At 49.4% G+C, this 22,698-nt stretch overlaps 1 protein-coding gene across 3 annotated transcripts in view; it reads right to left on the reverse strand.

Annotated features, from left to right (window-relative positions):
- LOC105305516 (nucleolar protein 4-like) overlaps positions 1–22,698 on the reverse strand; it is a 61,829-nt gene that overhangs the window by 35,452 nt on the left and 3,679 nt on the right. Inside the window, exon 1 of one of the 3 annotated variants that reach the window (XM_011380162.2) lies at positions 4,251–4,366. The exons of 1 other annotated variant lie outside the window; for it this stretch is intronic. The gene's annotated coding sequence lies outside the window, so the exon portion shown is untranslated. Of the gene's footprint in view, positions 1–3,082; positions 3,296–4,250; positions 4,367–22,698 lie in introns of those variants that run through there. One more of the 3 variants, XM_011380159.2, reaches the window with a different exon arrangement.

The following is a 22,698-nucleotide window of genomic DNA, read 5'->3' on the forward strand; positions in this document are numbered from 1 at the left end:
TTTAGTGCAACTGTAAGCCATAAACCCTCACCAGGAGCCTTGGGTCTGTGTTTCAGAGAAGGGGTAGTGGGGAGGAATATGCTGGGGGTGTTTCTGGGCTGGGCAGGAAAAAGGCCCCTCTCTGTCTAGCCCCTGGGTCTGTCTGGTGAGAGGCTGAAGCTCCTGCCAGAAAGAACCAGGCTTGGGAAGTGCCCCAGCACCGAACCTACCCCAAGTAGGCGGGCACCAAGATGTAGAAAATGAGCACCTCCTTTTGGAACACCTGCAGGCCCTTCTAGGCCCTAGAAATTCTTCAGTACGAGGCAATTCTTCTCCTTGTCTCCATGTCAGCGAGCCTTACACATACAGCTTCTGGGCATGCCAAGAAGGTACTGAACCGCATTTGACCCGAACTTAACCACTTCAGTTCATCAGATGGCTTATTAATGGAAGATGAACACCCCACTACCCAACACACACACACCAGGATCTAAAGGACTACACAAATGAAATCTTAGAGCAGTGGTCTGAGCCACTGCTCCCGGGAGCTCTGGGTTCCCAAGGCTGCTGCTTCATGCTACACCCAAAGCCCATCTGGCCACCAGAGGAGGAGGCCAGCCGCCCGGAGACACACCCTGCACAATTCCACTCCTTTCTGCTAACATACCTCCTCTGCTTACTAGTCATATAAGCAGAAGCTCTTCTGGGAAATGTGAAGTGGAGAGGGCTGAGACATAGCCAATCACCTACCACATTTTAGGTATTCTCTCTCTCTCTCTCTCTCTCTCTCTCTCTCTCTCACACACACACACACACACACACATACACACACACACGGTCTGTCAGAAACATATTCACATATATATATGGGGATGCTCTGTTGTCCTTGCTGTCATGGATGCCTGGATACTGGGAGTGAGCATTTTCAACACCTTCCGACTAGTGTATCTAGCGTAAGACAGGCTTTTGTTTCCTAAGCAAAGGTAACTGGCTGTTTTCCCAGCACCCCTCACCAAGAGGGCCTCATTGATACCCCGGGCCCTGCCACTAACAGGGGGTCCCTTTAAAAGGAGGCTGGAGAGTTGGGCTTTAGCAGACAGGGTTCCTCTAGCCAAAGGAGGACTGGAGAGGAACCACTCTGACCTAATGCCCTGCAGGAGTTTCCTTCTAAGAAAAGGACCCAGACGAGACAAAAAAGTTCTTGAGCAACTCAGGGGCAGTCCAGCTCCACATGGCTCCAGGGTGGCCAAAGCCAGATAAGTTCCCCAAAGTCAGCCTTCTCAGCTGGGAGAAAGGTCCCGGGGTGCTCTGCTCCCAGCTTCAGCGGGAAGGTGCTGAATGGGGCCATCACCCCAGCCTTGGTGCAGTGGGTGTGGGAGGAGATGCTGTCTTAAACTCTATAAAACAAGCCCAGCTTGAGCTGGGATTAGACGGGAGCTTGATATTATTCAAGGACACATTTAGGCCCTAATGGTTTTCCAATGAAGGGGTAATTTACTACCTGGGGGTTAAACTACCACTGGGGCCTGGGCCATAAACAGGCCTTTCCCCACAGCGAGCCCAGAAACAGGGGGCTGGATGGAGCCCCTGGTCCCACTACACAGATGGCTCTCCCACAGTTGGGGGAGCCCCCCCACCTCTCCCTGTCACAAGCCCCACCTGGTGGGGGAACAGAGAGGGGGAGGCTGGGGTTTCCAGCTGATTCTGGGATAAGTAGGGCTTTATCTCAAGGGAGAATCTATTTCAAGCCACAATCCTTCTCAGAAAGAGGAGGAAATCACAGAGTCCAAACACCATTTCAGGTGAAATCAGGAGGTTATTAATCTCCCCTCAGAGCAGACAGAAAGAAAAATCAATGTTTTAGAGGGGGGAAAAAAGGTTCCATTTGAATTAATGGGTTTGTGGCTTCTCCATTGATCTGCGCCTCTTCACACTTTCTTTTTGTGCTTTTGTGCTCTTGGGGAGGAGGAGAGAGAAGGGAATGGGGAGGAGGGGGCTGGGCCTCCCGAGAAGGAAAAGGACGATCTAACCTTAACCTTTCTCCAGGAATAATGCTAATTAGCGAGGCTTAATGAGAACTTCCCTGAGGAAGCACCACCCGGTAGAGGCGACCGGACTCGGCAAACGCAGCTCCAGGTGGGAGTGTGTGTGTGGGGGGGTCACTTCTGAACCCGGGCGGCTTAATAAAAATGCGATGGCACTCCGCCCGCCCCCCCGCCCCGCGCCCAGCCCCTCGCTCCCTGCCCCCTGACAAAGTGTCGGGCCCAGGAGGACTAGGCGGAGAGCGGCGGTGTAAATCCAACTTAACCCGGGAGCGCGCCCTCTCTCCGGACAGCTGCCCCCGCCCTGTGCTCCCTCTTCATTAAGGAATTGCCCGTTCGCCGAGCGCCGCCGACGCCCCGGGCTTAGGCTCCCTCGGTACACCTGAGAAGGGCACTGGGTCCGCTCCCTTCGAGCAGGGACAGGGGCCTGCCGAAGTGGGCTCAACTCTGCAAACCTCGTCTCAACTCCCCGCGTCCAGGCAGGGAGCCCCTCCCTGCCACTCAACGCTTCCCGTCCTCACATCCCCAAACGCAGTCCACTTCCCTTCCCGCGGAGGCCGTGGTGGCGGCAACCCGAGCCCGGCCCCCGCCCCGCCGCCTGAGAACGCCTTCCTCCCCGGGACGCTGTGCCCAGCTCGCTGCAAACGGTGTGGCCGCCGCACAATACCGCGGCGCGGCGAACACAATCACCGCCCCTCCAGGACCCGCTGCACGCGCGGCCCGGGAGAGGGGTGCGCCAGAAGGCCCCTGGCACTCCCGCCGAGGCACACCTCTCGGGCACCTCGCGGCCCCCAGAGTCCAGCCTTCGCGGCCCCCACTACTCGGGCATACTCATCCACTCCCCCGCCCCGGCCCACTCCGCCCTGAGTGCAGCCGCTTCCCCGCGTCCCCCTCCTCAGCCCTGGCGCAGGAAGCTCCCCCGCGTCCCCTTCCCCGGAACCCCCCAGCCCCCCGCCCCCCTAACCGCAGCTCAACGGCCGGCGGCAGCGGCGGGAGGAGGGGGGCGGCGGCCGGGGGCCCGGAAAGGGCCCGATCTCGGGGATCCGGGCTGGACTCCGTACCTGGGTAGGAGGCGAGAATGAGACGGGCGGTCGGGCTCGGCGAGTGAGCCGGGTGAGCGGCGGTGACAGCCCCACAGCTCCAGCTGCTGCTGCTGCTGCTGCCGCCGCGGCCTCCCGGGGAGAGGGGCTGGCACCGCCGCGGCGCGTCACTGCCCGGCCCGGGGGCGGGGGTGGCCAGGGGGAGGGCCCAGGCGAGCAGCGGCGGCAGCGGCGGCGCCGGGGCCGGGAGGGAGGAAGGGGGAGGGGGGCACCGGGCACGGGGAGGCGGGGGAGGGGGGCGGGACCGGGCACGGGGCGGGGGCCGGGGGAGGGGAGCGCAGAGAGGGGAGCGCAGGGAGGGCGCACGCCGGGGGAGTAGGAGGAGCGGCAGGAGGAGGTGGAGGGGCGGGTGAGAGGGAGGAATGGGCAAGGGGGGAGGGGGAGAGAGGAAAAGGAGGCACCCAGAGAGAGGAGAAAGGAGGGAGCGGCGGGCGGGGGGAAAGGAGAAGGAAGGAGGGGGTGCTGGGCCAGGTAGGGAGGGAGGGAGGGATGAGGGAGCACTGGACGCGCCGCCTTGCGCTTCGGGGGAGAGCGCTCTTAAGGGGGAAGCGCTTCGAGGAAGACCTAGCCGGGGACTGAGCCCAGGAAAGAAGGCGGTGGGGTCTGTGCCCGCGCCTTGCTCCCCGAGGCCTCCGTCTTCGGGTCGGGGAGTGGGGGTTGGGGGGCTCACATTTGGCTTTCTGCGTTCAGGCCAGGAGAGGAGAATCTTGGCCGGACGAAAGTGACTCGGGCACCTTTAGGAACTCTCGGTGCCCCGGAGCTTTCGGGCAGCTCTCGACCCTCGCGCGTCTCCAGGTTCCCCAGGGACGCAGGTCCTCGCTAGGCGGGGCAGCTGGGGCCCCAGGCGGTCGAAGCAAGACCCGGGTCTGGGAAAGCCAGGCACGTGGCCGGCTTTCTACCGGGTCCCCCACCCTCACCTCAGGGCCCCCCTTTTCTCGATCAAGTTCAAGCTCGGGATCCTCGGCGCGCTGCCCACTCTCTGCCCCCTCTGCTCCCCTCCCCCTCCCACTATTCCGCACCACCTCGCCTCTTCGCTCTTCCTTTGTCTCTTACCCACCACTTAGTTTACACCCACCCCTGCACCCCTCCTTCCCCCAGGCGGGCGCCTAAGAGTCCAGGCTGGGCTCACCTGTCCGACCCAAACATTTCAGCGATCCCGAGCGCCCGCCGCCGGCTCGCTCCTGGTTCCCTCCCTCCGGTCATTGTGCTCCTAGACCACACCGTGCGAGCTCCTTACGGCGCGCTAGCTCCAGTTGTAAAGTAATGGGATAATATCAAGAATGCAGCTCTATCCCAGACCTGGGCGCGCGCTGTCAGCGGAGACAGCATCGCAGGAGGGAGAAGACCCACGCGAATCAGAGACGCGGTCCTCGGCGTAGACAGACCGCGTCCACCTGGGGTGATGGAGAAGGCGGCCTGGGGCGTCACGGGGCGAAGACAGGGGGCCCTGGACCTCCGAGCAACCTCAGATTCAGCCTGAAACATAACACGCTCGTCCCCAGACAGCAGAATTAGAGCTCGACAGAGAAGATGGGCCAGGGGCTGATGCCTCCCTCCCCAAATTAACACCCTCCGTTACAACAGATTAGCCTTCAGAAAAACCTTATACTTTAAAAGGGTTGGGGAGCTGCTCTCGTAGAATTCTGTGAGGAAATGGCTAAAAATAAAACAAAACCCCCAAACGATCCCACCTCCTGATTCCTCTGGTCACATCCGAAGAGGAAGGGCAATTTCTACTGACTTTACGCTACAACTCATTCACAGTGGAAACGGTAAAGAAGAGAAAACGCGACAGCCACCGCGATGTTTGCATTTTTGAAACAGACTGCCTTTAACACTCCAACTTTTTTTCTGTAAAAAGCCTTTTTCTTTCTTCCACTGAAAGCTTTGCATTGTGAGCAATCCGAGGTAAACAAGGCTCCCTCTACAGGTGAGAGTTGGAAGTACAATAGGTTCAGAGCTCAGTATATTCACCCATTAGAAAAATGAAAAGATGACAACATATCAAATTAACAATCACACAGACTTCCTTCCGCACATGCTGAAGATTTTACTGTCAATATACAACTCAAAATTTCTTTTTAAAAGCGGGTCTAAGCACGTTATTCATTAGCACCTTTGTCCCTGAAATCAAATGTGTTTTCAAATCAATTCACTCTTCTCAGTTTTCTCAGATTTTTACTTATTTTTGCATCCTGTGGTGGGGGAGTTTGGATGCTGTGTTACTGGAACATCCACACATACTGGTGCCCAATAATGATTTCTGGAATTAGTGCCCACAACTCTTCAATTCATCCAGGGAAATGTAGGCGTTTCCAACATGAGAACCGTTTTTCCTCACTCCGAAAATGAGAATTCAGGCCCAGGACTTCCCATCTCTTCCCACTTTTCTAGAGACCTTTGACTTCTCCTGGCCCAAGTCACTATTTCACAGCAGTGGTGGACATCTTGGTCTTGAAATAATAAAGCCAAATCCAACTGAAGTTCAAAGGTGGACTTGAATCCAGACAACCTATTTCTTCTCTGACTAATAAAAGAGAGTACCGCCCATGAGGGCAGAGAAGTGATTTTCTCTAAGCATGAAATGTGAACTCATTTACCATCCCTGAGATAAAACAGCCCCAGCCCCGCTCCACCCACAAAAAGCAGTTGGGAGCCCTGGAGAAACCTGGCTGTTTAGCTGCACTGGGAATTAGTCAAATTTTATGTGTGCTGAAGCCGGCAGAAATCTCCTGCAGGAGTACTGCTCCTTGAGTAACCTTGGGTAGGTTGCTTTCCATGTCTCTGCGCCTCTGGACAACTCCCTCGATCCTTAAAGTGGCCACAGCATGGGGCTTAACAAAGAACGGCATGACCTAGTTCTTTGACCACAAATTCTCCCGATGATGTGTCCTAGTCTGGTGGGAGATTGGGCAGAGAAGGCTGCTCCTGTCTGCTTAAGAGGGCAGTACTGCCTTCATGTCCCCTCCAGGCTCTGCAAACAGTGGGTGCCTTTGTAAGGGAACAATTGGCAGGAATTTTGCTCTATGATGCTTCTTAAGCAGCAACTCCTCCAGGCAGCTTCCCATATAAAACAAGCCTGCTCCACAAGTGGGGACCTAATCATGGGAACCAGGGGGTTGTTAGGAATAACAGGACTTAGTGTGACCAGAGCAGATGCTCTTCAAGCATCTCAAAGCATTTAAAAACCCATTTATTCCTACAAATTACTTATTAATGACAGAAGAGAACATGTACCTGCACAATGGAGAGATCTGGCAGACCTGCCGCAACCGAGTGATCAAATTCAGCAAGTGGGACCACCTGAAACAATGTGCTCACCTCCTGAAGGGATGCAATGACACACAGCATCACCTATGTCGTATTTTCCCCCGAAAAGCTTAACCTGGATCTGATCATAACCTGGATCTGTCCTGAACTCGTCAAAAGATCCACAGTCATTAATTTGATTGTCCTAAATCATGAGACTAAAGAGAAATAACTAAATGCAAAGTCTGAATCTTGGTTAGATCCTAGAGATAAGGAGTGAGGTAGAGACGGGGTGAAGAAGAGGTAGAGGGTGGGGGAAGCGGAGGGTGGAGTGGAGACAGGGGTTGGGGGTGGAGACCAGTGTGGGCTCTGGGCTGAGTTGTCAGGGAAGGCCCCTCCCAGGAGCAGGTCAACATGGGCCCTGACCCCGAGATGGTGGAAGTTGGCAGCTGGCTGAAGATCAAGTGTGTGTTGGAGGCGGGGTGGTGGGGGGAGCGTGCGGGAGGGGAATCTTCTAGGGAGAGGGAATAGCTGAGTTGGTGCAAAGGCCCTGAGGTGGGAAGGGCCTTGGCATGTTTGAGAAATGGAAAGGTGACTGATGCGGCTAGAGTCAGTGGGCCAGGGCAAAGGTGAGAGGAGAGGAGGGTGAGTTGGCATGTAGGGCCGAGCACGCAGAGCCTGGTACATCACAGTGAGGTGTGTAGGTTTTATTCTAAGAGTGAGAAAATGATGCAGTCTGAATGATGTTTTTAGATCAGAGGACATGAGATTATAAGCAAGAGTGGCAGCAGGGAAACCAAGAGCGTCTAGCTAAATGAGACCAGTTCAAATTCTGGCTCTGACACTAGACAAATGATCTTGGGCACCATAGTTAAACCTCTCTATGCTTCAGTTTCCTCATCTACAAAGTGGATAATAAGATAGTGTGTTTCGTGTAGTCTTTGACACCAAAATATCCCCTTTGAAATGAGAAACCGTGGTATCCAGCCTCCAAGGTGGCTGCCGATGATCATCAACTAGTTTCACACCCCAGTCCCTTGTCACGATAAACAGGGCTGTGGAAGCAATGGGATATTGTGGAAATGAGGGTATGTGACTTCTGAGTTTACTTCATAAAATATAGTTTAATCTTTTCCCCAGAGGGAATACTTAGTAAAATGGTAGCTTTTATCATCATCACCAGGATTCTAAGTTTTCACGATAATGGTCATAACTCTCTCCACAAATGCTGTGCCAGTTTACTCAGCCATCAGCAATATCTGGTGGTTCTCATTTCACTCTACACTTGTCGGCACTTAGTATTAGCTATCTCTTTTATCTTTGCCAATCTGAAAGGTGAAAAATAGCATCTTATTTTCCGTTGCCTCTCTTCATTTGGAATGTGAGCATATACTTATGTTATCACGTGTTTTTTGGTCACTCGTATTTCTTTTTCCTTTTTTTTTATAACGACCTGTTCATATTCTTTTTTCCATTTCTCTACTTGGGTTGGTGGTCTTTTTTTTTTTTTTTTGTAAGAAGTCTTTAGAAATGAAGGAAATTTACATTTTGTCATATATTTTACAAATCTATTTTTCTTTTATTTTGTTGATGATGGGATTTTTTTGCCTTATCGAAATTTTATTTCCTCCTCCTCCTCCTCCTCCTCCTCCTTCTTCATCTTTGGAGCTTTTGGGTTTTAGGTCAAAACAAGCTTTTTCCACTCTAAGATTATAAAAGTAATTCACCCATATTTTCTTCTAAAGCACTTATAGCTTCATAACAGTTGAATCTTTATTCCATCTGTAATTTATCTTCATATAAGTTGTGAGGTGAAGATCTAGCTTATTTTTTTTTAATGACTACCCAAGTTGTCCCAATACCATCTTTTAAATAACTGATCTTTATACACTGATTGGAAATGCCATCTTTATGTATACTTATTTCTCATTATTTTTTGGAATTAACTATTCTACTCTATTGATCCATCCCAATAATTATAGCTCTAGAATATACTTTAATATCTGATTATCTGATAGGGCAAGTACTCACCTCTACCCCACTGAATTATCTCTGCCCCCAGCATAATGAAGACAATTAAACCCATGCCACAGTAAAGAAGTGCTCTAGGTATGGCACAATTATATAGAAAGGAGAGGTGTTTCTGCCTGAGGGACTGGGTAAGGGGGGGTTCCTGGAAGAGGTGACATCTACTCTGAACCAAAGAAGGCAGGAGGAATGTGACAGGTGGCAAGTGGGGGAGGGCACCCTGGCAGGAAGAGGGACATGGATAGAAGCACCACGGGCTTCCCATGTGTCTAAAGTCAAAATACTTGCTCTGAAAGTTGGGTTTGTAGCTCAGCTTATCCATTCATTCTTTGCATTCGCTGATTTTTGCACAGGTGGCTGCGACTTCATAGGCAGTTTGACACCTTTGCTGAAGTCTGGGAGACACTGTCCAATACTGTTTCCTCATTCCTTCTCTATTTCTATACTTTCCCATGAAGAATATAACTGAAGAGCCCGACTTGTTGAAATACACTTTCCTGACAACCACCACAAAGGCCAAAATTAGTTTCATCAATCTCTTCAGAAATGTTGCTTTAAAATGTTATCAGTTAATCTGTGTTCATGTCACGCTCATACTCCAAAACCTTCAATGGCTCCCAGCTGCTGGCAGAATCAAGTTATAGCTCTCTGGCCTGGTGTTTGAGGCCTTCCACAGCCCTGCTGGCCGTATATCCTTCTGTTCTAAACTGTGAACTCCGGTTCAGACAGACTGACAATCTTCTGCCCCCCGATCACCCATGTGGGATCCCCTCCACGCCTTTGATCATGCACGCTTTTAGGCACATGTTCTTTTGTTCTTTCCACAAATGTGTTTAGACCTGCTAACAAATGCTAGGAACCATAAGTATGGGTGATACGACAATGAACAATACAGACATAGGTCTGCCCACTTGCAGTCTGCGAGCCGGCAGGAAAGAGATATTAAACAAATGACCACACAATTTCTGGTCATAGGATGTATATTCAGTTTGTTCTTGACAGTTGTGGGACCTGCTAGGAAGGAAGTCCCTGGAATGTGAGAGAGACATAGTGGATCCTGGAGGGCTCCACTGAGGAGGTGATGTTTAAGTTGGGCACTAAAGGGTACCTAGGCATTCCCTAGGTAGAAAGATGCTTTGGGTACTCAGCAAAGACATCCTTCACCCCAAATCTAGGCTCCCTGAACTCAGAGTACCAATCTCACAGACCACCCAGCTGGCTCTGGTGGCAGCTCTCAGTTAGTCTTCTGTCACTTAATGTGCCCATGATACTTTCCGTTTCCTGCATTATACCTCATCTCTCCAAATGGAAGTGAGCTCGCAAGGGCTGGGATAGGCTCTTAGGTGACAGAGTCCCGGCGACATCTTGCACAGAATAGGGATTCATCACTGCATCGCTCAGGACCCCATCCTGCCCACTACCCAGCACAGCCCCGAGGTCTGTGACAGAGCTCTGAATCAAGCACACCATCCTCAACGTAGGCCACACTTTGTAATTCCCACAGAGCATGCATCATCTTCTTCTCCCTTCCTTCCTTCCTAGCAACTTTGGAGAGGCTCAGACAAAACGCCAAGGCCAGCTACAACTCAGCCCTCTACTCCTGGGTGTGCGCACAACAAAATGAGTACTGATGGTCCATGAGGAACACATCTAAAATGGTCAGAGCAGCACTATTCACAGTAGCTCCAAGTGTCCATCAACAGAGAATGGATAATTATGGTACATCTATACTGCGGAACAGTACTCAGCAACAGAAAGGCACAAACACCACAACACAGATGAGTCTCACAAACTTATGCTTGTAAGCAGAAGAGCACATGCCATAAAATTCTCTTTATACAAAGTTCTAGAACAGACAAAACCAATCTATGCTATCAGAGGTCAGGATAGTCACCCTGGCTGGGAGTAGTGACTGGAAGGGACACGAAGGGTCCTCAGGGGGCTGACAATGTTCTGTTTCTTGATCTGAGGATTGGTCACAGGAGGTGTATTTGGTCTATAAAAATTTACTGAGCTCTCCACTTAATGACACGTGCTCTTTTCTGTGCATATCTTATACTTCAATAAAAGTTTGAAAAAGGGAAAAAAAAAGCCGAGGCCAGTTACAATGGCTGAGCAGCTTAGAGCGTGGTGTAATCAATTACAGTGACCTACCATAGACCAGGAGCCCATGCTGGCTGGTAGTACATGTTACCTTATTTAACCAGCCAAATAACAAGGACAATAGTAATTGCCATTTTACACATTATGAGTAGGGGCTCACTGAGGGAGATTAAATGACTCATCCAGTCACCCAACAGCAAGAAAATGGGTGCTCAGAGACCAGGGGACATGCCCACAGTCACAGCGCTAGAAGCGCCAGTGGCCATGCTGGGATTTGAACCAGGGTGTGTTGGTTCCCACAGTGTGTGGTGAGCCCTGCTGAGCTGGGACCAATGAGCCAGACCACGTGGTGCTGCCCCTCACCAACCCCAGCAGAGCAGAAAGCAGCAGCCACCAGAGCAAGTCGGGGCCCACAGGGAGCCAGAGGTTTCCCGCCGGCTGGGAACCGGGAGTGGGCGGGGCCCGCTCTGCTCTGGTGGGACTCCAAGCCTTTTCCATGCAACCCCTGAGGGAGGCCGGCCTGGGAAAACCCCTGGGCTGAAACTCTAGCTGGCTCCTCAGCAGGTGACTGGATGACAGGTGAGGGCCTCTCTTCAGGCTGTAGGATGCTAACTCACCCTAGCTCCAAGGAAGACATGCCGGGGAATGGGAGCAGGCTACCGAGAGAAAAGGGCAGGCAGCACTTCCCGTTTCAACCCGAAATCCCACCATGACAGAACCTGCAGCTGGGGTGTGTGTGTGTGTGTGGGGGGACCTGGCATAGAGAACCTGTCCAAACCTTAGTTACACCGATGATGATGATGACGATGATGACGATGATGATGACGATGTGAAAAATAAGTAATGAATATTACAGGCATCAGTCGACAAACATTTTATTGAGCTCTGACTGTGTGCTGGGACCCGACCCGCGTGCAGGAACTGGGGTGGTGAGATAAGCAGACCTGGGCCTGCCCGCATGAGTCGGAGGGTGCTGGCATGGCTGGGGGCCTTGGCTTGTCCGTAACCTCACGAGCACTTTCTTTTTCCTTGTCTGTTCTCCCTCCCCTTCCCTTGAGAAATAACGGCATTCACGTCAGAGGTAACAGGACTCTTCCGCTCACTAACTCTATGGCTTTGGACCAGTTAAGTTCTCTGAAACTGAGCCTCGGTTTCTTCATGTTCTCTGTGGGGGACCTGGCACACGGAAGGCCCTCGACAATTGTTCCGGCTCTCCTCCTTGCCTCTCTCCCCTCTTTTTCTCCTTCCTTCTTGGTTCCCCTCTCTTTCCTTCTCTTACTATTCTTCTCCTCTGCCCGAGCTTTGGCACCTTAACACTCAAAGGCATTGTCAAGTTCAGCTGATGGCGCCCAGGCCATGGCAGATACTGTGAACTAATTTACCTGATACCCAAACTCAACAATTTCTCCCTTTCCTTTCTCAACTACAAAGTGTGGGGAGATGCATTTCTTTCCCAGCCTCCCTTGCAGCTAGGGGTGGCTATGTGATCTTGTTCTGGCAAAGAGATGTTAACAAGAGTCTATGGGCAACTTTCTGGGAAAGCTTTTGCTTTGCTGAACCAAGCTCATACCACCCCTTCTCATCTTGCTCTCACCTTGAATGTGGATAAGATGGCTGGAGCAATAGCAGTCAACTTGCAGTCAAGAGGAAAAGGTCAACAGTTTCACAGAGACCAAGCCAGCACTGCAGACATTAGCACCAATAACGGCTCCCTCACTCTTCTTGTTTCAGGAGTAAAAAAAACCTTCATGTTTTGCCATACGGTCAGCTAGGATTTTTATACTTTTAGTCACGAGTATCTCTGACTGACTCAGAGGGCTCCCTGTTTGTGGATGGACTGGACAGCAAGCCCCCCACTCCCAGGTGGCCTTTTCTCTAGAGTGTTTGACTCCTCAAAGAGACTGAGGAGGGGGTATGTCCAGGTGCTTGTGCTTACTGTGGTGCTGAGGGGAAGACGAGCACTTACTTCCATTACCTATGGACTCTGCAGGAGGGAAAGGTGTCAAGGCTACTGCACCGGTGTGCCCAGGTACCTCTTGAGCCACAGCAGTACTCCAATTAAAGAGTATCCTCTGTTTCTATCCTATTTTTTCTTGAGGCATTTGAAGCCATTCGAAATATCCGAGCCTTAAAACGACCATGAGCCTAGCAAGGCATGGTGTCTGTTACTCATTGCTACCCACGAGGAAACTACAGAAGAGACAGGTGTGCCCAGCTGAGCCCTTCTCCCCAGCTGTCTTCAGTATCCCAGCTCAGGCCTGTCCAGGCCCTGTTATTGGGGTGCTGCAGAAAAGTAAGGAGGGGCTGCCTGGGGGTGAAAGGGATGGGAGAGCAGAGCCCTGGGCCCCTTTCCCAGCTTTGCCAGTGACATGCCTGCCAGCAGCTGACCCTTGACATACTAGACTTCCTCTCCAGAAGAGTTTCCTTGAAGAAAGGGGTTCCTCTGTCAAAAAGCAAACTTTGTAAACCGCTGAAGTCTGGCCCAAACCTGCTGTGCCACTAACAGGGAAGATACAGCATGGAGAAATGAAAGTTAAGACAGCTGGTCAGGGGCAAGGCTACGGCTAGACCCAGAGTCACAGGACCCTCTCTTGGGTGTTCGTCTCCACTTGCCATCGCCCCCAGTCAAGCGCCCGCTGTCCTCTGGCAGAGAAAGATGCACCTGGAGGCTTCGCATCGCAAACTCTGGACCCAGCCGGCAGGCCCTGAGAGCGCGGCCTTCTGCGGACTGCTCCCGCTTCTCTCCCCCTCGCTTCCTCTGTCCTCGCCCCCTCGTCGCTGCCATCCCAGAGCCTTTGCACTCACTGCCTCCTCCACCCGGAAAGTCTTACCCCCTTCACTGCCACAGGGCTGGCCTCGTCTTATCATTCTGGTCTGGGCTCGACGCCAACTCTTCAGAGAGGCCTTCGCACCCAGAGGTGCAGTCTGTCAACGGACCCCTGTTTCGATTCTCGGCCCCAAACTTCTCACTTTTGTATATATGTACATTTTTTTTTGGATTGAGTTGTTTAGCATCTCTACAGCCCGTGAGCTCCCCAGGGTTCCTTATCTGTCTCATTCACTGCTGAATCCTCAGCGCTCGGAATAGTGTCTAGGACATAGTAAGAAGTTAAAAGTTTTTGAATGAACGAAAGACGAAATTTTTAAAAAACTATACAAACAGGGTCGCAGGGAGGGCAAGGGTCTGGTGGGCTGTGAGCAGAAGCCATGGGCCACTGTCTCCTCTGTCAGAGTCAAGGTGGGGGAGCTACCGGCCTGCTGGGGGTCCATGCCCGGTCACCCTAAGGGAAAACAAAGCAGCCAGCACAAATTCACAGCACAACACTGTGCCATCCCACCCTCGAGAAAGAAAAAGGCCTAAGGCTCGTTAATGAGGTAAACACAATCATCACCAGGAAAAATCTTGGCTGTGCTTCTTCGGTCCACCCAAAGCCATTATCTCTAATTGATCTCCAGACATCAGCTGCTGAAGCGTCTGAAACCCTCCTGCACCCCTCCAGGTCTGGTTACAAAGCCCCGGCCCACTCACCCACCCACCGAGTGGGGTCAGGTCTCCTGGAGTAGCTCTTTGCTGGGGTGCAGAGACCTGTCTGGGTCCCATATGAGAAGGAGCCATCGGGCTGCCAAGAGTCAGGGTGGGTCAAGAACCTGTATAAAAGCCATAACCAATAAATGCTCAGCTGCCAGGAGCCACAGCCTGTATTTCAGAGCCTTAAGCAGAAGGCTCAACAAAGCCACCAGGGTCTCACCCTCAGAAAAATGTGACTTTTTAGGAAGGCTGGAGAAAGCACCCTGCCCAAAGTATCCCACTTGCTCTAGATGAGACATTCTGAAAATAAGTTAGGAGTTTAGTTATTAAAAAACAACAAAATTCCAACAGGACTTAGCCATAAGACACTAAGACCCCTCCAGGTCTCAGTCAAGCCAGGCGCAGAGCTGGCAGAGGGTGGCGGGGAGGCACAGGGTCAGTCATAGGTTCAGTGACCATCTGGATGTTTTGAGCCGCCCCTTCCTGGCTCTGCCTGGAGAGATGCTTCCTTTCCTGTTGGATCGCTCTTATCCTTAGAGACAGAGCAGGGTGTCAGCTACCCAGGGTGCCTCGCAGGGGCGTTTACAGTGAGAGCTCTAAAAAGACAGAGCTGCAGCCTCCCATTTATGGAGGCCCAGGTAGCAGCTCCTGACCTTGCTCCAGGCTTTTCCTTTGGCACAGATAAAGTATCCCCAGGCCAGCTCTGCATGTAGGATTCTGCACATGGCACCAGGCAGCTCTCCTGCCTGCACCAGTAAATTATAGGCACTGTGTGCATTTTTTTTTTTCCTAGATAATGAAGTTGAAAGGCCACATTGGTATCCTTGCATGGAGGGGTGTGGGTACAGGCAGCCTGGAAGGAGACTGAGCCTTTAAGAGCTGATGGGGACAATGAGCTGTTTAGGTTCGAAGTATCTCCTCCATAAGATACTTAACTCCCTAAGGCAACTGGCTTTTGAGACAGGATGTTGGTTGTTTTTTACTTCTTTCTCACACAGGTTCAGGGAAGCAGGAGGAAAAAAGAGATTCGGACCTCTCTGAACCCAGGCTGCCCTGGAAAAACAGCCATAATGTTCATTTTCTTTGAGTGTTTGGAAGCTGCAGCAAGTTTCCAGGAAGCACCCGAGGATTCTCAACAATATAAACTGATCACTAAAATGATGCCCTATAACAAAGATGTTAGACAATGGGTTTTAGGCTTCCTTCTTTGTCTTCTCAGAATAGAAGTTTCCAAGAAAACTTTTCCCATCAAGTATAGAAATGCCCTATTTTGCTTGACACCACCTTTAAGAGGATGGGAACGCTGGCCTGTCAATGTTTATTGCCTCCAGATTCCAATACTGGGATCATGATGCTCCTGGCTCGCAGTCCACCCCTGTTTTTATGTGTGAATAGAAAGGCCTGTGGTAACAGTGTCTTAGCTTAGTGTTTAGTGGTGACGCTAATGGTGCCTCTGAGGTATTTTTCCCCCCACCAAGAAGGGGATGCAAAAATTTTTAGGCATTAAACAATTTTTTCCCAAATAACTATTTTTTCAAGCCAGGAAAACTTTCAAAAAGAAGTACAACAAAAGTAGAACCATTTCTACTAAATATTAAAACATATTAGTCATAATGCTTGAAACAGTGTAGAATTAGTACATGAGCAGACAAAGAGACCAATGGACTGAATAGAACTAGATTCTGTTTCAGATGGAAACTTAGTAAATTATCAAAGTGGCATCTCAAATCAGTGGGAAGAAAACAGATTCTTTAATAAATGATACTGACACAAGAGGGTAAGGCAGGATCTGTGTCTCAGAATGCACCAGAATAAACTCCAAATATTTTTTTGCTCTGTCAGCTGACAGGGTCTAAAAGAAAGGACTCCCCAGTAGCAATAAGCACACCTAACACCCAGATCTTGGTTTTTAATTTGACTCTCCAATTTAAGGAATCTGAGCTCCTTAGAGATACGGCCGATTGGGGCAGGAGATATATAAGATGAGCCTGGAGCATCTTGTAGTGCCTAAAAGTAAAGAAATACTAAAACGAAACAAAAGGAAATAAAATCCTACTCCCCCCCCCAAAAAAAACCATCAATAAGGGTATTGTTGAAATAGTACAGGAGCCAACTGAAAGATTTCCCAAAACTGAAAGAATTTGAGAAGAAAGAAAGAATTGAATTATAATCCCAAATATAAAACAAGTAACTATATAAATGATTGCATGATTGAATAAATTTATAAATGAGGAAGGAGAGAAAAATCTCCCAAGCACGAGAATTCCAAATAACATACATGGTGGATGCTTTGCCCTTAAGGAGAGAAAAAATAACCCCCCATGCCTTAGGTGTGGGCTGCACAGAGTGACTTCCTTCCAAAGTGTACATTATGGAGAAGATGGGAAAAGAGTAACTCTACAGTGATAAAACCTGACAAACATTATCTCAGCCAGGTGTGACCAAGGTCAACACCAACAGTTATGAATCATGTTGACATTACGTAGCCTTGATATGAGGTGGTACAAATGGCACTCCGCGGTCTTCCTCCTCATAACCCATAACCCCTGTTTTCTATACCGATAGTAACATTACACTAATCCTCAAATTCTACAAAATACCTGACCAGTACTCTCTGAAACCGTCAAGGCATTTAAAAACAAGGAAAGACTGAGCAATTGTCACAGCCAATAGGAGGCTAAGGAGACATGACAACTAAATGTAATGTTATATCCCAGATAGGGCTGTGGAACAGAAAAAGGACATTAGGTAAAAACTAAGGAAATCTAAATAAACTACTGGACTTTAGTTAACAGTAATGTATCAATATCGGTTCATTAGTTGTAACACATGTATCATACTAATGTAAGATGTTAACAATAGAGAAAACTGTGGGGGGGGGATGGGTAATGTGGGACTTCTGTACCATTGTCTCAATTTTTTCTCTAAATCTAAAACTGTTCTAAAAAAAGTCTATTAAAAAAAACGAAAGCACCAAAAGAAAACATGGAAGTAGAGTGGAGTTAGCCTTTTTAAGACTCAAATGCAGAAGCCATTAAAGAAAAAAAAAATTGATGCATTTGAGTGCTTAAAAATGAAAATGACAAAACATACACGCTATAAAACAAGATCAAAATATAGAGGGCTAAGGTTGGGGGGAAAAAGAGGCTATGGCCGACTCCGGGAATGTAAAGAAAGAAAATATAATCACAGTATGCTAATCGGCTCAGCTATGAATAATATACATATAGTCACAAAAATATAAATAATGATAGTGATTTATCTAAATAGAGAAGTATAGCTACATTGAGGGATGGAGGAAGGAGAAATAATATGTGTGTTTATGAGAGGGTGTAAGAGTGTAAATACTGATTTCCTACAGCAAAAAACTAAACAACAACAAAAACAGCCCAAATTGAAAAATCAAGAACTAGCAGTATGAGCATGTTATTTAGAAACAGGAGGTAAAATACTACAAGAGATAGCTGAAAACTAAGAAAAAGAAGCTGTCTCTGGAGAGTAAAAATTGAAGTGGGGTGTTTCAGGCAGGGTCTGCTGTGTTTTTTATATGGTTTTTAAAGTATGTATTCTTCTGACAAAAATAGAAATGAATACAAATAAGCAAAAAGAACGAGAAAAGATAATGGGCGACCTGAGAAGCTATTTGAGGGTGAGCCACACTGGGGTTTTGGGGAGGGTCTGAGGGGCACAGGGCGGAACCTGCACATCTTCTCACAGCACAAATGCTCCAAGGATCATTCTTTGCCTGGAGAAATCCAAACAGCAGCCTTGGTCAAGGTCAGTGTTTCGGATGCTTTTTGTTTTTCTTTTTCTTGCCGCAGCGCGAACCTTCCAAGTGCCCGAGATTTACCGAGACAGGAAAAGGTTTGGGCTGTAGCTTCTCAGATCTTGAAAACTGGGGCCGGTGGCATTTCAGACCTTTCTCAAGCTCTCATAGAGGCAAGCTGGGCCCCCACGACACAGCTACGTAACAAGTAACAGCGGGCTGATCCCAGACGCCTGTGGAGGGGGTCTGAGAAGAGGGAGGCAAGAGATGGAGCAAGAGACGGAGGCCAGCAGTGGACGAGGAAGACCAGGAGTTGGGAACAAGGAGAAGAGGCTGGGAACTGAGAGAGTGGTCCCAGCATACCTCGGTGGGTAAGCCCAGTGGGGAGAGGACAAGAGGGACCGGGCAGCTAAGGCAGCAGACCCCACATTCTCACAAATTCCACACAGTCCATCCCATGCACATTTCCAGAGAGCAGATACTGATGTTCAAAGTTTGAAGACACCGGTCTAGAGAAGTAACTACAGCAAGACAGGAGCAAAAATTGCAAAAGGTAGCGTCATGATGGGAAAGATGCTGAAGGCTATGAAGGAAAAATGCTGCCTCTCACAGCGAAGACTACGGTGTTCTTTACGTTCAGCAGGACCGACCGACCTCCTCAGCCTCCCCGAAGGGCAGACCTCCAAGGTTAACAGGCTCTGAAATATCTTACTGGGAAACCGTGCCTTTGACCTCTTTGCCCTATTTAATGCTTTTTTGCCTTGAACACTTACCTGTTTGATATTAATAGCACTGCCTTCTCTTTTGTTTTCTTCCTCCTTTTTGTGTCATTTAAAAAAAAAAAAGTCTTTCATAAATACCAAATAGATTTTGCCATTATAAAAACAAAAACAAAAGCAAAAACAACCCATCCGAGTGTTTTTGACTCTCTGCAGGGCAATTTAACCCACTTACATTTATCGTGATTTACTGGTGTTTAGTCTTGTTCCTGTTAGCTTATTCGTGTTTTCTATTTACTACATCTCTTTTGGTTGTTTCTTATTTTAGTCCCCTATTTAATTACTCTTGCTGGGCTGATCGAGTTTCCTTTGTTTCTTTTATTTTCTTTAGTGGGTTAGAAGTGCTACATTATATTTCTATTCCATGGAGATTACTCTTTAATTTAAAAGACACGCATTCGAACCTCTGCTTCCTTAGGAGACCATGAAGGATTTATCCACCCTGAACTGAAGACGGGGACATGGCAAAGTTTCCATTCTGCTATTTCTCCCCTGAGCTGCAGGGCAGCCTGAGAAAGGAGAAGGAGGGAATCATCACTGCTCTCAAGCTCCAGAATCTGAGACTCTGGGTGTCAGAGTCAGCACTCTGCTAAGGTGGCTCTCCACAAGCAAGAGCCCTGTGAGTCAGGCACGGCTTAAATAAGTGACAGGCCCTTACGGCGAAACGTATTAACTGCGTTTCTCTTTTGGGGCTTGCCCATTTTCTCAGGGTCCTTGTGAGCAGTAGGAAGGTCGAGAGTATGAGCACAAGGTCACAAAGAGGGGTCAGGACTAAGAGGGAGAAGGAACAGAATCCTGCTCCGATCCCTCCCCATCCCATGACCTAGTCCAAACGATACTGGTGAGAAAGTGAATGTGGTTAGCCGAAAAAATGGAACCAACCCAAATGTCTGTCAATGGATTCATGAATTAACACAACACAGTCTATCTGTACAATGGAATATTATTCAGCCATGAAGAGGAACGCGGTTCTGCCACAGGCTCTAACACAGGTGAACCTTAGAAACATTAAGTGAAATAAGCTGGACAGAGGACAAATTTTACACAACTTCACTTATATGAAGTATTTAGATAGTCAAGTGTATAGAGACAGAAAGTAAAAGAGTGGTTACCAGGGGCTGGGAAAGGGGAGATGGGGAGTTATTGCTTAATGGTTACAGAGTTTCTGTGTGGGGGTGATGAAAAAATTTTGAAAATAGATAGTAGTGATGGTTGCACAACACTGTGAATGTACTTAAGGTCACCGAATTGTACATCTGAAATGGTTAAAGTGGCTAATTTTATGTTACATATATTTTAGCACAATTAAAAATAAAGTGAATGTGGAGTGCTTTGCAGAGTGGGCCTGTTTCCTTCTCCATTTAGGTGGACAGGAGCCTAAGAAAGTTCTGCCCTCGATGATGCTCATTTCCTGCCCGAATCCTCACCTAGCTCCCCAGCACTGACCGAGGAAAGGGCCAAAGGGCCGCCTCACCCCACCCCTCACTTCCAAGAAAGGCCCTCGCTCTGTCTCCTCCCCCTCCGCTTCTTCCCGCCCCTCTCCTCCTTTCCCGAGTTGGCTCTGGCCTTCTCCAGCCCATGTCCTCTCGCCTGCCCCCACCTGAGCCCGCTCTGCTTGCTCAGAACTCATTTAAAAATGTGCGTGTCTCCTGAACCACCTGGCAGGTTCCTGGACCCTTCCTATTTCTGTTTTCTGTCCTGGGTTACAGTTCATGGCTATCTTGTCCTCTCTACTAAGAACAGCTCCTTGAGAACAGCTCCTTGAGAACAACCGTACCATCTTATTCCTCTTTCTGGCCCTGGTCTCTTGTATAAGGTCATTCACTGTGTCTATTAAACCAAAGTTGCATAATGATATTACTGGCAATAGCAGTAGAGGTCATTGAGACTTCCTCCTTGCTTCTGATGGGCCTGGTACTGCGCTCAGCACTGAGCTTGCTTTGTCATTTAACTCTTGGAATAACTCTTAAGAGGTTGGCGTATTATTATTACTCTCAAGGAACCGGCAAAGAAAAAAATGCACAGAGAGGCGAAGCAATTTGCCCAAAGTCACACAGCTGGTAGGCGGTGAAACTGGTAGTGAATGTCGGCCTGATTCCAGGGTCTTTGGTTTAGGTGGGTGGGCTGGAATTCTGCCTGAGGACAGTGCTGCCCCACACCGGCCCACAGAAAGGAGCAGGAGGGCCCCTGGGCAGGGGCTGCACGCCCTGAGGCCCTGTGTGTGTGTGTCAAGGAGGTGGAGTCCTGCCCCTCCTCCCCCACCCTCCAGGACCCAAGGAAAACTCTGGGCTAAGAGCTGGCGGTGGAGGAGAGAGAGGCAGAGGTTAATGGAAGCGAGTAAGAGCCTCCATCACGCGGGCTTAAACAATGGAGCCTCGCGCCACTTCACACGCTGCTGGGAGAACCATTAAAACCATTAGCGGGACATTAGCGCTGCTCTAAGAACTGGAGAGAGGGGAGGCGGAGGAAGGTGCTGACAGCCGTCCTGCTCCGGGACAGAGCGAGGAGGGGGCGGGGGGCGGTGCGGGTAGTGATGTGGAAACCAAAAAAGAGCCAAGCAGGGGGTGCCTTGGGAAAGTCGCTGAACCTCCCAGGGTCTCAGCCTCCGCTTCTATGAAATGAAAGTACGTGTCGGGGACAGGAACACAGATGATTTGTCTCTTTCCTTCTGGATCTGGATCTGATTTCTACAGTGGGGTCTCAGTTCAAACACTGAGATCTCAGGAATGATCAGGATAACGTCACCCATAATGTGGATAGCAAAGTACATATGTGCCCCTACAGATAACTGAGACTTCACAAGGTAGAGGGTGACCTCTCCAACCCCAACCCCAGGCCACCCCCCCTCTCCCCGCCAAATTCCTCTTCTGGTATTTCTTTAGGCATCGTATATTTAAGGCGGTCCCTGTTCCCAGGCCAAACAAAGCCTGCTCTGCCAGCATCTCTGCCAAGGACGTTTTCCCTCCACTAGCGCCGTGGGCGATACTCACAGGCAGCACACCCATTTCAGATCCTAATGAGCATGTCCGCATCCAGTAAGTGCGGAGAGAGGCAGGGCTTGGGGCCCCAGCAGATGCACAGGTTCAGGGATGGAAGAGATCTGACTTTCAATTCAATTCACGTTAGTGGTTGTGTGACCTTGAGCAAGTGCTGACTCTTTTCGAGACTCAGCTATGGCATCTGTAAAATGAGGATAATAACGTGACCCGGAAGAGTTGTGAGGGCAGAGGGTAAAGTGTGTAAAGTGCTGGACACAGAACACGTGCCCTATTAATGACTCGCCTGCCTGAAACAGCGCCCACCCTGCTTGCTCCCTTGTCCCTCCTCTGTTCCTCTTCTGGGCTCTTCCTACAGACGCCAGTGTTGATTTCGATTTTCCTTGTCTCTCTCACTGAACTGTGAGAGCTGGCGGGGCAGAGACTTGGCTCTGTTCACCACTGTCTCCTTGGCACCTGGCTCAGGTGCACAATGGATGGATGGATATGGGCGAAGGAGTGAGCAAACAACAGGAAAATTATATAACCAGCTTATTTGGTAGGTGGAAACATCAAGGCCAAATGGGCAAAGACACTGAATAATATGGAAAACCAGCATCAGAAAAACGAAGCGGACTGTAAAATGGCGCACACAGGATAATCGCCTTTCTATTCAATAGTCTGCAAGGGAAGACACCAAAATGTTCACAGTGATCTGAGTGGTGGGATGATGGTGATTTTTATCATTGTGCCTTTGCTTTTTGGCTACTGATTTTCTACTGAGGCTGTGTGTTACTTATGTGATTAAATTTTAAAAAGTATGAAAGAAAACCAGATGAGACAGAAAACAAAACCAACAGCTGCATGAGAAAGAGACCGAGCACTCCTCTTCGAGCGCACAGCCCTGACAGGGGCCTTGAAAGACCAGCAGTTGGGGCTGGAGCTTGTTGGTTGCCTCTGGGCCTATGAGCTTGGTCTGAACCCCTCCCTCCCTGGGACCTCATCTTATCAGAGAAAGCTCTGAGTCAGTCCACATTCATGAAACCTTCCTATCCTGACCCCTGCAAAAAAATGTATTCATCATCAGTACAACTGAATGTGATTTCAGTTTTACATCTTTATGAGGGTTTTCCCAAGTAAGGCCAAAA

This window comes from Pteropus vampyrus, unplaced genomic scaffold (assembly GCF_000151845.1).
Source record: "Pteropus vampyrus isolate Shadow unplaced genomic scaffold, Pvam_2.0 Scaffold388, whole genome shotgun sequence".
Lineage (NCBI taxonomy): Eukaryota > Metazoa > Chordata > Mammalia > Chiroptera > Pteropodidae > Pteropus > Pteropus vampyrus.